Raw genomic sequence first — 13,354 nt, 5'->3', positions numbered from 1 at the left:
ACTGTTGTTTGGCCTCTGGTGTGTGGTGATGGATCCATGTTTCGTCCACGGTTACAAAACGGCGCAAAAACTCCTCCATATTGCGATTAAACAACGACAAACCTTCCTGTGAAGTTGTTACACGATTGCGTTTGTGGCCGACTGTGAATTACTGGGTAGTCTGATAAAGGTAGCTGTAAACCACAAACTAACTGACGCAGCGCGTTCAAATTTTGACAGGAGTCAACTGACAGATACCTGTTGACAGGAGCAGTATTTCTTTTTCAGTAAAGAGGTCAGAAATACAAAAAGTCACGGACTTATTGACCCGCCCTCGTATTAAAAATGGTGGAGTGTTTTTGACTAAATAGATTTAATAGATCTTTCATCAACTATGGCTCCAATGGGTAAGCTGGGTCTCCTGTAATTTATTGATAAATTAATTGCCATGCGGAGTCAGGCGGTAGAAGCTTTGTGGTTGTATTGGTCAATATCCAAGTCAAATGGACAGTCCAACTATCGCAGAGAAAAGCTTTCCGATAAAGCAGTCCTTATTGAAGCAAACTATTGTGTCCTTTCAGCGTTAAATCCAAGAAACTTGAATGCCATTGTACTTCGTTGGAAAATTGTATATTTATAAGTGGCTTATATGACACATAGTTATTTTTACTAAAACCTTCATACCGATAGATTTTCGCGTGGTTTTTCGTATTGAAAATGCGAAATATATGAAATATGAAATTTTATCGTTACACTTTTCCACTTCAGGGTATTTGTAGCTATGTCATCAAGAATAGTCGCTAGAAGACTGTCAAAGTTAAGTACAAAAATCAATAAAAGTGTGCCCGAGCATTGCAATTATCGAAAATAGTCGCAAGCGTTAGTTAGCGATACGAAAACTATCGTAAAGTAATTTGAGAATCGCACTACAGATAATAAGGTATAATATCTATATATAAAAAGAAGTTACATTTCCTTGGTAATCTTATAACTCAAGAACTGCCGAACCGATTGACACGAAAATTTTAGAGTTCTTTTCTATCTTCGAGGAGGTGGTTTGTGTGAAGTTTGATTGAAATCGGTGCAGCCGTTCCTGAGTTATGACATTTTATGTGATCACAAAGTGAAGAAGATCGTGTTCGACGAAATTTAGTGGAAACACAACGACACAGACGGAGAAATCAGTCGGTTAATAGTGAAGCACCAAGAAACCGTCGTGGGCGTACGTCCGGACCGCGCGTCTTTCAATTACGATGCCACCATTGATTACAGCATGCATGCCTACATTGGCCAAATGAATATAGAATGTATACATTGCAAAGCAATTAAATTCAGAAACTAAACGCCTGGTATGTGCTGTGCTGGTGGGAAAGTCAAATTGCCGGTGCTAGAACTTCCGGCAGAGCCTTTGCATTCATTGGTTTTTGGCAATTCACCAACGTCGAAGCATTTCCTCTTAAACATTAAAAAATAAAATTCATGCTTTCAAATGACATCTTTTGGAGCTACAAATATTATAAGAGATGGATTTATGCCGACGTTTAAGGTTATTACTTCGTTTGGAATAAACAATATCATATTTTATTTATGTGCCGTCCCTGTGTTCGATGTTTTTAAAAATTCAGATCCGTTATCTACATATATTTCTCGAACTTTACAGATTCAAGGTCAAATATACCATAGAGCTGGGTCTTTGCTACTATTCCCAGATGGTGACCATCAATTTTTGCAAATATATTTTATTGGTGATGAGAATCGTAAATTAGATCAGCGCTGTGCAATTTCGACGAATACGAGAAGATCAATCGTGAATGAATTGCAAACAATGTTCCATCAACACGATGAATTGGTGAAATTGTTCAAAGTGGCACTCGATCTGATGCCCACCGATGACCACAAAATAATAATAAAAGCCGATAAAACACCAATTCAATATAAAAAAACATTTTATGTATGGTGGTGCGAAGCCCACTGGGTGATGCTAGTTTGTATATATAATAAGAACCCGATAACGTAAATTTACGTTCTCTGTAAGAACTACAACTTATCTTTTGATTAAATACTTTATTACGACGGCCGCCGTAGCCGAATGAGTTGGTGCGTGACTACCATTCGGAATTCAGAAAGAACGTAGGTTCGAGTCTCGGTGAAACACCAAAATTAAGAAAACGTTTTTCCTAATAGCTGTCGCCCCTCGGCGGGCAATGGCAAACCTCCGAATGTATTTCTGCCATGAAAAGGCTCCTCATTTAAAATATATGCCGTTCGGAGTCGGCTTGAAACTGTAGGTCTCTCCATTTGTGAAACAACATGAAGACGCACGCCACAATAGGAGGAGCGCCAATTATATACTCGTACATATAATCTATTAATTATTTTTCGCACTACTTTGAAGTTTTGAGAGGAGTGCCATTTTATTATGGGCTTGCACATTCACTTTGTTTTTTTTATTAGATTTCTTGTATTTTTTTCGTTGTAGAGGGGATCATTTATAGATTACTCCTTGTACTTCTTTTAATGAATAAAATTATAGGATATCACAGTGAGTGACTTATATGCTTTATAATTTGTATTTAAACTTAACAATTCTAAATAAAGAAATTACAAACGATAATTTGCATTATTAAAATCATTATACCAAAGCTACCGCTTACTGATTGCAATCACGTATAAACGTCTAGGTCAACTGATCTGAGCTCTTTCTTTTTTTTTTTTTGTTAGGTTGTCACATCTGTGATGAACATTCCTACCAAAATTTTATCGTCATGGCTTGACATTTACACAACGTGTTTGTATTAAATGTTGCGTTACAAATGGATTTAATGGTGTGATAACCTTAAAAATGTTGGAAAATTGTTTCGGTAATGATACTCTAAAGAAAGCAGCCATTTACTAGTATCACGAATGCTTCAGACGAGATCATGAATCCATCAGGGTGATGAACATATTGCCAGGCCGTTAACATCGAATACTGATGAAAACATTAGCACAGTGAAAGAGAAGTTGATCAAAAGGCGCAAAAACCAAAACATCAGAGAGCTGGCAGACGACTTGAACATTGCTTATGGATCCATTCAGCAGATAGTAGTTAATGATTTGGGCTTGTGCTGTGTTGCCGCAAAGTTGGTCCCAAATAATCTCTTATGCAAAAAATGAATCGCGTTGGTATTGTCAAAGATCTAATTTCTAAGGCTGAATTCGACCCAACATTGATTAAACGCATCATTACTGGAGACGAGACGTGGATTTATGAGTACGACACGCAATCCAGACATCAGACGAGTGAGTGGAGAACTCCGAATAAACTGAAATTAATGAAGAGAAGAAAACACGTAGTTTTAGTACATACACTTCTCTTTTTGTGGACTACCACGGTATTGTACACCACGAATTTTTGCCACGTCACTTTTGAGAAATAAACTTTTATTTTGAATATTCTGAATATATTCCGGGAACTTTTTGATTAAGGTGGTACATGCAGCGCCTTCCTCAAGCAGTAATTTGTGTTGTGTGTAATTTTAAGTTGTACTTAACCATACCTTCAACCTACACCATATAATTCGGTTATATGTATTATATTTTCAATGTAGCACCGCAAAACCGCATACAATAATTCTAGCAATTCTAAATAATACGAGTAAGATACACATATGGGGTTTTTCAGTAAGAGCGCTTCAACTTTTGAACTTTTTTGAATAAAACACAAACGGTTTGACTTTTTTAACAAATTTTTTTTTTATTATCAAGTTTGAACATATACATTTAAGTATGAAATTCGATTTCTTTTGCATGACCACCGCGTGCACGTTTTACGAACTCCAATCGTTGAACCCAATTTTCGACCACTCTTTTGCATAAATCGGCCGAAATTCCAGCAATTTCGCGTTCAATATTGGCTCTGAGCTCACAAATCGTTGCCGGCTTGTTACTGTAGACCAGAGTTCCCCAAACTTTTTTGTGTCGTAGACCCCTTGCCATGTTTTTCCGTGTTGGGTAGACCCCCTAATTGCCAGATATGGATTTCCTGTAAATTTCTAACTGTAGTGAAGTTTAGTGTTAAAAACTTAAAGTAAAAACACATGTTAATTTATACATTTATTAATTGAGTATTAATTGAATTTAAATTAAAACTACTCAAAATAAAATTTTGTATCTGTTATGTAAAATATACGTAACAGAAAATAAACTATAAATAAAATAACATAAGCAATAAGTCAATATTTTTAATGAGAAGGATGAACCTGATGTTTTAATAATAAATTATCACTATTTGGCGTCAATTCTGTAAGGGTTAATCTTAAATATCCTCGCCTAATGATGTCCAGTCTGTTTCTTTTTTTCGTTAGGAGATTGGTAACAGCGCTCAACCCCCTTTCCATTAGGTATGACGATGGAAAGGAAATTAAAAATTTCCTCGCTATATTCCATAATACGGGATAAGTAACGGGTATGTTGTTTTGCAGCCAGAATTGCTGATATCCGTTTTGAAACTGAACCTTAAGTTCTTCGTTTGTACTTAGTTCAGTCAGTTCCTCTTGTATTATGACATTCGTTTCTTCTATGTCACCGTATGGATTAATTACCCACGGTGGTATTACCATCGTCAAAATATCCTCAAACCTAGATTCAAAATCTGAATAGAGGGCATTTAAATGTTGAACGTAAGTTGAATCGTCGTCGTCCTGGCAGCTTATTTGTGACAAATTGGGGAACTGAGAAAATTCGCCCCGTCCAATATTTTGATTCATTAGTTTAATTCTGGCAAGAAACGCTGATAAGATGGACTTTGTTTTAATCAAATTTAAACTGTCGCCTTGTAATTGCAAATTAACCACATTAAATTCTGTAAACAAATCTGTTAAATAGGAGATGTGTGTTCTCCTCTTCATTTAAATTTCTTTCAAATTTTTATCTTTAGTATCCAGAAATTCTAAAATAGTCTCAAAAAGTGCAAAAAATCTTGTCAAACATAAGCCTTTCGACTGCCAGCGTACTTCAGTGTGAAGGAGTAATTGATGAAAGTGTTCGTCATTCTCTTCACACAACTGCGCAAATAACCGCGTATTCAACGTGTTGCTTCGGATTCGATTTACTGCATCAATGACTAAATGAAGTGATTCATGCAATCTAACACTCAAATTTTTAGCAACTAAATGTTGTCGATGGATGACGCAATGTATTGCTAACACCCCTGGCACATTTTGTTTTAAATAGCTTATAAATCCACGATAACGTCCAACCATGGCAGGTGCTCCATCTGTAGCTACTGATATTATATTTGATAAAGGAATTGCTTTTTCAATGAAGTAATCCTTCAAAACATGAAATATCGATTCACCTTTAGTGTCGGTTTTCAAATTTCTTGCGAAGAGTAGTTCTTTGTAGATTCCTTGATTCATAATAAAACGAACATATGCCAATAATAATGCTGCATTATCCGGTAAAGTTGACTCGTTCAGTTGTAGAGAGAAGTGGGTCGTTTGCAAATGATTACATAAGAAGCTTTCAATATCAGAACTCATTTCATCAATAGGTCTTTCAACAGTATTGTTGCTTAAGGGAATTTTTTTAATGATATCAGATGCAGGTTTGTGTAAAACAGTTTTTAAAACCTCTTCAACGGCTGGCAAAATTAACTTCTCTCCGATTGTATGCGGTTTTCCGGATTTGGCAATAAGTAACGAGATATTGTAAGACGCCCGCAAACCATCATCATTTCTTTGTGACGTCGAAGCGAACATTCTGTCCAGTGTAGGTCTCTTCTGAAGTTCATCTTTGAGTGTTTGAAAGTATTTCAAATCTTTCTCTGTTTTATCAGGGTGGCATATTCTCAGATGGTCTTGCAGTTTAGATGGTTTCATAGCGTCATTGCTCGAAACTTTGTTGCATAAAAGGCACATAGGCAATTGTTTGCCCGGCAATGATGGAATGGAGCCAAATTTCAAATAATCAGCACTGTGCTGTCTACATTTCTTTTTAGATTCGGATATGGCATCAGTCATCTGTGGGCAAAATTAAATTATTTAAATAAGACAGAAAATCAACATTCAAACATTCCATAATTCGAACATCTTATTGCAACAATTAGCTCGAATTTCGGAGATTGCACTGTAATTATAATACCGATTGCTAAAACTTTTAAAAAGAAACTATTGAGGAGAACCTACTCGTGTAATTTTGCATGATTGAATACGAGCACAAAACTAACATTTAATAAAAAATAATATACTTACTTTTCTCCAGCACTCTCAAACAAAATAACACTGACTCTACTACTATCTGTTTATATTTTTCAAAATATTTTCTTAGCACTTTCCTTTGATGCTTTCCATTTCAATTCAACCGGGCTATTCGGGTCATGTTCTTCGATTTCGATGTAACTTAAATATGTTGCTCTCTGGTCGAAATAATGAGACACGTATTTTTTTGTTCGCCCGAAAAAATTTTTTTTCAAGAGTTATCGGCAATTTTGTTTTTCGCCTCAAACTCGATTTTTTTAATTATATAAGAAAAAATTTTTTTTAAATGCCCATAACTTAGTCAAAAATGAACCGATTTTAATAATTCTGGGTTCAAAATGATCGTAATTACTTGCACAAGCGACTTCATGTAGAAACAATTGCAAAAAAGTAGTTGAAAATTTTTTATTTAGCAAAAAAGAAAAAAAATTGAAATTTTTTCAAAATTCAGTATTTCAAAAAGTGTATTTTTTTTTTTTTTATAACTTTTTCCAAATCAAAAAAACATCTCAAACTTTAATTGAGCTGCATGCCTAGTAGCTAAAATGAGTTGTTTTTGAGTAATGAATTTTTGAGTAAACACCCTGTTTCGCACTTTTTGTTTTTTGCAAAATAAAAAATTTTCAACTACTTTTTTGCAACTATTTCTAAATGAAGTCGCTCGTGTAAGTAATTACGATTATTTTGAACCCAGAATCATTCAAATCGGCTTATTTTTGACTAAGTTATGAGCAATTAAAAAAAATTTTCTTATATAGATTCTTTCCATTTCAATTCAAAAGGGCTATTCGGGACATGTTCTTCGATTTCGATGTAACTCAAATATGTTGCTCTCTGGTCAAAATAATGAGACACGTATTTTTTTGTTCGCCCGAAAAAAATTTTTTTCAAGAGTTATCGGCAATTTTGTTTTTCGCCTCAAACTCGATTTTTTTTAATTATATAAGAAAAAATTTTTTTTAAATGCCCATAACTTAGTCAAAAATGAACCGATTTTAATAATTTTGGGTTCAAAATGATCGTCATTACTTACACGAGTGATTTCATGTAGAAATAGTTGCAAAAAAGTAGTTGAAAATTTTTTATTTTGCAAAAAACAAAAAGTGCGAAACAGGGTGTTTACTCAAAAATTCATTACTCAAAAACAACTCATTTTAGCTACTAGGCATGCAGCTCAATTAAAGTTTGAGATGTTTTTTTGATTTGGAAAAAGTTATAAAAAAAAAAAAAATACACTTTTTGAAATATTGAATTTTGAAAAAATTTCAATTTTTTTTCTTTTTTGCTAAATAAAAAATTTTCAACTACTTTTTTGCAATTGTTTCTACATGAAGTCGCTTGTGCAAGTAATTACGATCATTTTGAACCCAGAATTATTAAAATCGGTTCATTTTTGACTAAGTTATGGGCATTTAAAAAAAATTTTTTCTTATATAATTAAAAAAATCGAGTTTGAGGCGAAAAACAAAATTGCCGATAACTCTTGAAAAAAAATTTTTTCGGGCGAACAAAAAAATACGTGTCTCATTATTTCGACCAGAGAGCAACATATTTAAGTTACATCGAAATCGAAGAACATGACCCGAATAGCCCGGTTGAATTGAAATGGAAAGCATCCTTTTCAAGATTCGGGAAACGAATGTTGAATAAACGTATTTGTCCCACATTCGTATTTATGGAGTGACGAATTGAACAAGTTGCCGCCTTACTTCCAACCTTCACTTCTGTCGTTCTTTCCCGTCAACTTATCTTCGTTCATTCGTCGTTTCAGTGTTGCTCGAGTAGTGCCGTCCTCGTCTAAGTTTGACACTTGACGTTTCCATTAATTGACGTTGGCAATATTTCAATTATTAAAATATTGCCAACGTCATTTATTACACTATATATAATAAATTTTTTACTTCATAGGTACTTTTATAAATAATGTAATATATTTTGATATTATAAGATAGTATGATGTAAGTAAATAGGTACTATCAGTGTATGTGTTAAGATCCTCTATCGTGGACCCCCATTTCCATTTCATGGACCCTCAAATTTTTTTTTCGCTGACGCAGACCCCTTTCAGGTTGTCATAGACCCCCAGGGGTCGATATAGACCACTTTGGGAATCACTGCTGTAGACCAATGACTTCACATAACCCCAAAACGGGAACCGGCTTGTTAAAAATGGACCGTAATGCTCCTAAACTAGCAGCAACAGAACGATTATTTTCATAAAAAATTTGCACGATTTGCAATCGTTGCTCAAGTGTGTAGCGTTCCATGATGAAATGTATACTAATGAAGTTTACAAATGACAAGCGAAAAATAAAAAAGATTGCGTCGTTCGCCCTCCCTATCGGAAAAAAGTTGAAGCGCACCTATTGAACAACCCTATATTTATGTAAGTAAGCACAACAATCTGTCCACCAATCATAGTATTGAAATGCACTAGCAACAATGTTGTTGAGTAAATATGTATATAAGATAGCACAACAATTTGCACACTAATCATTGTACTGAAATACATATACTATACTACTACTATACTATAATTGGCACGTACACCATTTTTGGGTATTTGGCCGAGCTCCTCCACCTATTTGTGATGTGCGTCATGATGTTGTTCCACAAATGGAGGGACCTACAATTTCAAGCCGACTCTGAACGGCAGACTTTTTTATGAGGAGCTTTTTCATGGCAGAAATACACTCAGAGGTTTTCCATTGCCTGCCGTGGGGCGACCGCTATTAGAAAAATGTGTTTCTTAATTTTGGTGTTTCACCGAGATTCGAACCGACGTTCTCTCTGTGAATTGCGAATGGTAGTCACGCACCAACCCATTCGGCTACGGCGGCCGCCGAAATATACTAACAACAATATTGTTGGGTAAATATGTAAAACAATAATGTGGAGTAAATATGTAATTTTAATAAAATGCTGCGCTAATAAAAAGAGTTAAGTTTTTAAAACAGTTAAGCACTTTTCCAATAACCTAACAACAACAATATTAAGTTATTTCGCCTGCACTTACTTACTTCAAGAGGAAGTCGTGCCGCCGTAATATAATTCGCTATTGCCCAATGAGTTGACTAAAATTACATTGTTAGCAACTCCACATGTAATAATCGTTAAATAAGAACACAAATAAACAAATATAAAACTATTGTAATGAAGAACACAAACAAAATATATTAGTGTGTAAGCAATTTACTGTAAATATAAAAGAAGAAATTTCAATAAAATGTTTAAGTTCATTTGCCAACTCCAACTCCACTAGTTTAATTTTGGTGAAGGGTCGATAATTCGTATATGTAAAGGGTGGTTAAATTTTAAGGGCCGGTGTTGATTTTGAATAAAATACCATTTTTTGACAAAATTATTGTCATTTCTCTTTATTATGATAATATTGGTATGGATCAATTACGTATAGAACAAAATATCGGCCAAATGGCCACCACGGCCTTGGCGGCACACCTCCAAAGACCATCAAATGCAAATAGTTCCTTATCTAAAGAGTGGTTAAGTTTCAAGGCCCGGTGTTGATTTTAAATAAAATACAATTTTTTTTTTAAATTATAGTCATTTCTCTTTATTATGATAATATTGGTATGGCTTAATTACGTATGGAACAAAATATCGCCCAAATGGCCGCCGCGGCCTCGGCGGCACACCTTCATCCGATGGTCCAAATTTTCGATGACGCTGAGGCATAAGTGAGATTATATGCCGTTAATGTGCCGAATTCTCTCATCCTTTAGATCTTGAATTGTTGCTGGCTTATCGACGTACACCTTTTCTTTCAAATAACCCCAAAGAAAGAAGTCTAACGGTGTCGTTGACGTTTATGTGTGGTTCACATTCAACATCGGCCATTGAAATTAAACCACCCTTTATATGGCGGAGCTCTTCGCCATAATGGAAACAGTGGCAATCATATCCACAATATGGTTCGAGAAAATAAAAATTAAAATACTTTCGGACAGCCAATCGATTCTCATAGCCTTGAATAGTCAAAAGTCCTAATAGAGTGTAACAATGCACTCAACAAACTGGCCACTCATGATCAGGTCTCACTGATTTGGGTACCAGGACATGAGAGACACGAAGGAAACGAGAAGTCAAAAAAGGGGTAGCAAGGCTATTTATTGGACCAACCCTATTTTTCGGCTTTAACAAAAATAATATAAAAAAGGAAACCAAAAAATGGTTTCAAACTAAAATTAGCGAACACTGGAACGGCACAAGCGGCCTTAGTCACTCCAAAAAGTTTTTGAACTTCAATGCCAACAGAGCAAAATCTGCTCTAACCCTAGATAAAAAGGGCCTCAGATTACTCTGCAATTGCTCCCTCCTAAGAGCTGGTTCGATTCCTCGGTATACTAAATAATTATAATTAAGTAATTAGGGGCGCACAATAGATCAATTTGGTCACAGTGCATAAAGGCCCTTGCCTAACCCGTACAACCATTACCATTACCATATACAAATTTTTGTTAGAATCTTAGAACTCAAATATATACTATATATATACAATATATGCATATGTATTTACATATTCTATGTATTTTAGGACACCAGCTATTCACACGGTGTGAACCGCCTTCCGAAAACCGCTACGAAAAAGAAACGCCTTCCGCCAACCGATAACGAAAAGAAGAGAATTACTTGTTTGTGAATAGTCAGTTAACGGTTTGATGAATATTGTGGTTTTTAAATTAAGAAAAATAATAATTACAATAATAAAAACGATCCAAATATAATTTCTTGTATTTGGCAGTTTCCACTTCCTATCGCTTAGTTTTCCTCTTATTTTTGTTTGCTTATTCGCAGCACTGACGTCACGACAAATTTGGAAAGCGCAGTCTTGTATTCTATCATTATTGGGTTATGGATACTTTAGTGCATTTGCTTATTTGTTACATACATACTTATGTATGTACTATGAAGGCAGACGTCAAATTAGTTCTAAATTAACAAACGTATGTATATATATTCGATTTTTAATTAATCATAAATATACCTACGTTAAAATAAGAATATTTACTTTCATCCTATAAAATTAATATGTATGCAGGATGTATTGAGGTTCTCGCAATAAATCTTTTATTTATTTTAAATTCAAAACCTTTATACAAACTATATTAGAAAATCCATGCAAATGCTTTGCAAAGGAGTATAGATGGCTACAGAAGCCAGAAACTGTGCAGAGTAATATACATATATACATACAAATGTACATTAGTCAATGCGATTTGACTACTGAAGGTGGCGCCTTCCCAAAACAGTTACTTTATTTTTTGCGATTTTGATCTGTGAATGGCTTGGTAATATTGCGATTTGTGAGATTTAAACTAAACAAACTAGTGAAAAAAACTGCCGCTTGTTAAATTGTGAAAGCACAAACTGATAGAAAACCTCCAAATCAAGGCGAATATATTAAAGGTGGTATCGATAAATCAGCTGATTTTTTTTCTTTCAGCGTGTCCATGTCGTTGAAACAAGGCAAATTCATTCTTTGTTTTATACTCTCGTTTATTTCAAGATTAAAACATAATTACAGTTTTTACAGACCACTTAGATCTAATATAAGCTTATTTTTCTTTACCATTATGAGCTTAAATTACTACAGATAATTATTACGGCGGCCGCCGTAGCCGAATGGGTTAGTGCGTGACTACTATTCGGAGTTCAGAGAGAACGTAGGTTCGAATCTCGGTGAAACACCAAAATTAAGAGAAAGTTTTTTCGGTCGCCCCTCGGCGGGCAATGGCAAATCTCCGAGTGTATTTCTGCCATGAAAAAGTCGGCTTAAAACTGTAGGTCCCTCCATTTGTGGAACAACATCAAGACACATACCACAAATAGGAGGAGGAGCTCGTCCAAACATCCAGGATGTGCGCGTCAATTATATATATATACATAATTATTAAATAAATTAAAAAAAGAATTTAGAAATTTATACAATTCATTTTTCATTAAAATCAGTCGTTGTTCATTAGCAACGAATGGACATTGTGTTAATTTTTTCGAATATCACTAACACATTCTCAGTTTCTTCTTAAACAAACCGATTATAAACTACTGCTACGTCAGCCCATGAGTTGATTCTGTTAAATTCGCTAAGAACCGGCTAACGGTCTGATATTGGCCGAACCACTTAATCTTTTCCCCGTGCCTTCGCAGGTATCGAGGAATCACCATGATCAGTGTGACCATAGCCATAGATAATAAGATGGGAAACTCTTTCATTTTGAGAGAGAGCGCGCCCATGAGGACGTTTCAAAACTTGGCAGCACTCACACATTATGGGATGTTGAAAAGCTGATAGGCGAAATGGCAGGCTGCCAGAAGAAACGCGCCAAAAATAACTGACGAAAACAGTTCGTTTTTGCTTAATGGAGAAATTACGCGATGGAGATGTTAATAAAAATTTGTCTTAAAATTAATTTAATTGAAACGTAATAATTTAGTTTGAAGGGAGTTTGTAGAATTTTCTAAAGCTTTTTATATCTTTTCGGCTTCTGCTTTTAATTCGTCTTGTGTACACATTAAAATACATTTTACATATGTACAAGTAATTTTATTGATTTATTGGTTCATATCTCTAAATTTTGTACATACTTATGAAGTACATACTTATTTTTAGGTATTAATATTAATTAATAATTGAGGTTAGTATATAGTGCGCGGTAAATAAGCCCAATCAGCATAACATAAATAAGCTATATACATAAAATATTGCAATCTTTTAATATAAGAATAAAGCTAAAACACCTTATTATTAATTATTAATTAATAATAAGCTAACAAATAAAAACATTTTTTTTAGCTTATTTATGTTTTTAACACACTTTTATTAGGTCGGGTTGTATGTATGTATGTATGTATGTATGTATGTATGTATGTATGTAACGGAATCTTTGAGCTTAATTTTCACTGGCTTCTAAACATCTGATCGACTTGAAATTTTGCACACCTATCAAGGACCGATGACAATGCAATAATTTGATAAAAGTTTTCCATTATCCTTATTGGGATTGCCAGGATTAATATTTTCTGCTTTTACCTGTGGGCAAAAAGTAAGGTGAATTTGAATCTTTGAATCTTTTTAACACACTTTTATTAGGTTGGGTTGTATGTATGTATGTATG

The sequence above is a fragment of the Anastrepha ludens genome, chromosome 4 (assembly GCF_028408465.1).
Source record: "Anastrepha ludens isolate Willacy chromosome 4, idAnaLude1.1, whole genome shotgun sequence".
NCBI classification, from domain to species: Eukaryota; Metazoa; Arthropoda; class Insecta; order Diptera; family Tephritidae; genus Anastrepha; species Anastrepha ludens.
This window is presented reverse-complemented; position numbering follows the sequence as displayed.